At 32.2% G+C, this 5,000-nt stretch overlaps 1 long non-coding RNA gene across 1 annotated transcript in view; it reads right to left on the minus strand.

Moving 5' to 3' along the window:
- LOC136354946 (uncharacterized) overlaps positions 1–5,000 on the minus strand; it is a 10,771-nt gene that overhangs the window by 158 nt on the left and 5,613 nt on the right. Inside the window, exon 2 of the long non-coding RNA XR_010738870.1 lies at positions 1–1,258. This exon is cut by the window's left edge and continues 158 nt beyond it. This is a non-coding gene — a long non-coding RNA (uncharacterized lncRNA). The remainder of the gene's footprint in view (positions 1,259–5,000) is intronic.

Below are 5,000 nucleotides of genomic sequence, written 5' to 3' on the forward strand. Positions count from 1 at the left end.
TAAAGTCACTACTACTAAGAACGGTGGAATGGAGGGTGAGAGCGCGCTTGGAAGCTTTGCTCTGAATGGTGTCTTCGTTGTTCTTCTCAGCTGAGCAAACCCCTCCTTTTATAGGAGCTCGGGAGGCTCGACTGTGCTTCAAGCTTATCTTCTAGATACTGTATTTTCACGAGCTGGCTCGCACCATGGAGATGCTTATCTTCTTTTTGGCTTTACTTTGTCCTTGAATTGGCCAAGGTGGAGACACCTCTGTACCTGCGCCTTTCTTTTCCGCCGAAAGCAATATTCTCCACAGTATTTTTAACAGTCAAATGTCATTCACTGTCCTTGCATTTTGGATTGATTCAAATTCAATTCATACTTTGGTCATTCGCAAATATAGTCTTCCCACGCCCAAAGAATGGATATTTATTATCAATTTATATTATATTGCTTTATTGGTCAGGCTGCCCATGACCACCTAAATCCATAGTATCTACATCAGAAAAGGAGACTTCAAATTTTTCATCATATGCTTTTTTCATTTCTTCAAATTTATCATTCATTTCTTTCTTTAATTCTTTAAGTATTTCTTCTTTCAATTCTTTTTTAATTTGGGGGGATGCTTCTTCAAATTTTTCAATTATTTTCCAATCGATATATTCGCCATCCAAAGGATCTACTCCCTTAGTCAAGCATTCCTTATACGTAGGTTTTTGGGATAATCCTTCATTCTTAATATTTGAACAATATGGGTTCTCTGGAGCTTTCTTATTTTTGGCTTTTTTGCATTTTTGTATATATTCTTTTGCTGCTGGTTCCAAGTAGTAGTTTATTCCTAATATTTTTCTGGCCTGAGTTAAAGCTTCATCAAAATCTATATATTTTTTCCATGACAATCCACCCATTAATTTTGCATCTATTTTTTGGGCTACTATCTCTTCAAAAGATATGTACACTCCAGGAAGCTTTCCGTCAAAAACAACATATATGGGTTTTTGCTGTATTACTTCATTATTTTCTGATGTTGGCATTATATCATTCATTAGATGGAAATATTCAGCAAGACTGTTTAATATTGATAGCATATAGCCTTTTTCTTCCCTCTTATTATTGTATTGATACCAGAAATTATCTAAAATGCATTCTTGGACTTCATCTAATATTATGTGGGTTTTTGGCTTAAACTTATAGGTATTCTGTGGGAATACTTTGAGCTTATTGTCTTCTCCAAACGTGAAGAACTCAACTCCATTATAATTCATGGACTTCTTCATTCCTGCAAAATAGGCAATCGCGAGAGTAGATCAGGTAAATGATTATCTTTTCCCTTAATATGTTCAAATATAACTTTATATCCGTTGCCAGTAATGATATCTTCAAATAAAATCCACCTCCTAGTGGAACTCTTCTTGCTATTAAGCTGATTATAATATCTACATATAGCTTCGCAATCTGTTCTAATCGTAAATTCTTTGAACCCTAGATATAACCTAAAGGCATTTATCGCATTGATTATTGCAAGTATTTCTCTATCTGTATTGCCTACGGTTTTTAATTTATAGCTTCCAGAAGCATACCTACAAACTTTTTCTTCTGACTCAGATGAATATTTAGTAGGCCTTTGTTTTAATACAGCACCCCAACCAAGCTGCGATGCATCAGTTTCAATAATAAAGTAACTCTCTTCTAATGGTAATTCTAGAGGTTTTAATTCTTTCACCTTCTCTTTTATTAATCTTACTAATTTGATGTCTTCAGAATTAAAATATCTCTGACCATTTTTTCTTAATTTAGCATATAACGGTCCTGCTAACTTTGCTAAATTATTGATGTGATTTCTAGCATAATTTACAAGTCCTAAGAATTGCTGTAATTTCTTTTAATCATTCATAGCATCAGGAAATTCTAAAATTTTCTTAGCAATATGTTCTTGCAAATGAATTTTGCCCTCTCCTATTTCATGTCCAAGGAAGTTAATTTTTTCTTTGCATATTTCCATTTTCTTTTTGGATAATATTAACCCATTTTGTTCCACCTTTCTAAAAAATATTTCAAGATGAGCAATATGTTCTTTGTGAGTCCTTGAGAAGACTAACAGGTCATCTATGTAGACTAATATGAATTCTTGGTTTTCGTTAAATATATTCTGTATTTTCCTTTGGAAAATTGCTGGTGCATTTTTTAATCCTAATGGCATAACAAGCCATTCATAATGTCCTTGGGGACATGTAAATGCAGTCCATTCTATAGATTCTTCTGCCATCTTTACTTGCCAGAATCCAACTTTCAAGTCAAATTTTGAGAAATATTTACTACCTTGTATTCTATTAATCCATTCTTGCTTATTTGGGATATTATAGGCATCTTCTATAGTATTATCATTTAGTCTTTTATAATTTATGACCATCCTAGATTTACCTCTAACTTCTTCTGCATGATTTCTTACTATGAACGCTGCAGACCTATGTGGACTTCTGCTTTCTCTTATGGCTCCTAGTTTCAACAGTTCTTCTATATGCATCTTAAATTCTTCTATGTCTTTCGGAGTTGCTTCTATTGGGCTAGTCTTAATAATATACTCTGGGTTTATTATATTAATTTTGCACTCAATAGCATTTTTTTCCCAATATTTCATAGGAATTTCTCCTATAATTTGGATATCTTCTAATCTTTGAATAATTTTTTCTATATCCCTTTTAGACTTAATATCTCTATACCAATTTGGTGCAAATGCTTGTAATCCTATGCACTCTATGTTGGAATTTGATATATAATAGTTGTCTATATTCTCACTAAGCTCATATTCATTAATTCTTTCTTCAGGCTCAAGATTGGGTACTTCTAAGTTGTCGAGTTTGGGGAGTTTGGGGGAGACTCCACCACGCTTTCGTACCTCTGAGATATATGGAACATTATTTTGATATGGGATAAAAGTAATTCCTTGCTCATGTATTACTGTGGTTTGTACTGATTGTTGAAGGAACCTTAGGCCAATTATCATGTCATCATTAATCATTGGCAAATCTCTTATTGTAATCTCATCTATTATATATTTAGTTGCATTAATGTAAACCTCCATATTATAAGCTAACTGATTATGGATTTTCTTTATTCCGGACATGTCTGTGGAAACTTCTGCCTTATTGTCATCAATTGTGTGAACTATTTCAGGACATCTTATGAAATATTTGTCATGAATAATATTCTTTGTACACCCGGTGTCTACTAGTGCTAATATTTTATAAGATACTTTGGGTGTCAATTTTATTTTAACAGGGATTCTTATACCTAATATTTCTTTGAAAGGCAATCTTACTATATATTTATTTCCAAAATTAGTTATGGCCTCTCTTAGTTGAATTATTTTAGCAGTATTATTGTCTTTTAATGTTATCAATTGCTCTTTAAATTCGGTGTTTTGTATGTCCTTATTCTCTGGTAGTGCCTTAATATCGCAATTATTTTTTAGGTTCTCTAATTCTACTTCTAGTTTATTTAGTCTATTTTCTAACACTCGTACTCTACTAGATAAAGTCTTTTCATCTGATTCTAATTCTATTTCTTTTCTCCATTTTTGTTTATTTGCTTTTATACATTCAGCACAAGCTTGTTTTAGACATATACTACAAGTCACTCTATTTTCTTGACTAGGGTAATATATGCAAAAAGCACATTTGATATTATAGTCACCCTTTCCTCTAATCCAATCATGTTCACAATTTAATTGATCCATCATTTCAACCTTTAGACCTGCTAATTCGTTAATTAAATCTAACTCTTCATCGGATGATTCATATTCTTCGTTGATAGTTTCAACTTCGTCTGTTTCTATGATAGAATATATTGATTCGTCATCTTTTATTTCATCATCACATACTAATATGTTTTCGTTTACGCTATCTATAATTAGAACCCTCTCTTGTTCTTCATATTTACTAGAATATCTCTTTTGATCTTTATTTGGGCATGTTCTACTTAAATGATTTGGCGAGTTGCATATAAAACATCTGCATGTTTTGTCATAGGTTTTCTTTGGATTATATCTTCTTACATTTCTTTTATGTAAGAAGGGTGCTCTATTATCTGATCTTCTTAAGAAATACCTTTTCTTTGTTCTAATATTATTGTTGTTTCTATTTTGATGTTTATAAATCCTTTTACTTCTAGGCTTGTCTTCTCCATATGACAAGGGTATTTGAACTATTTTATTGCAGAAATTGTAATCCGAGTGTTTCGTAGATCTTTGGGCTTGGATACCCGTGCATATTTTTCTTAGTTGCTTAAACACAAAAGTTATGGCTTGAGAGATGTTGATTTCAGCTCCTTCAGTTTCCTTTTTATATTCTTCAAATATCATACTTCCTAGTGGGTCAGGTAATTTATTGAAATAACGTTCAACTATACCCCTGTTATATCCTTGTTTAGCAGTTGTAGCATTATATCAATAATGTTAGGAGAATTCTTTTATGCCTTTCCAACTTGTTAACGTTAATTTTTCTATTTCTTTTAACCTTTCATTTTGCAAAGTTGTATAACCTAATTCCGGATCTTCAGCTATAATAATGTTAGATATAACATTTGCAAAATTATGCGGATTGCTACCAGCTCTTTTCAATTCTTCATAATTATTAGGATTCTTTTCAAACCATTGTTCCCATAGAACCTTAGCAGATTCACCTAAGAATGTTTCTAAGTAGATTATCATATCTTCAACTTTACTTCCTATATTGTGCTGGTTTTGTATATATTTTTGAACTATTAAACCTTTCCAAATACTAATAATATTAGGCCAATAAATAGGGTCATGTGCGGCTAAATTTAATATAGCACCATCACTCCTCTGGTTTTGAAATTTAACAGGCTTCTCAAAGTCTCTTCTCTTTGTACCCATATGCCTATATTGACCTGGTATATAGTTATATGAAAATTCTTCTCTATCAGGGGGCCATTTTCCTGCTGCCCTAGCTAGTCTTTCTCTTTCTCCTTCGTTTTTCACAGTACCTTCTCCATATCTTTTT

Source organism: Oryza sativa, chromosome 1, assembly GCF_034140825.1.
Source record: "Oryza sativa Japonica Group chromosome 1, ASM3414082v1".
In the NCBI taxonomy this organism is placed as follows: Eukaryota; Viridiplantae; Streptophyta; class Magnoliopsida; order Poales; family Poaceae; genus Oryza; species Oryza sativa.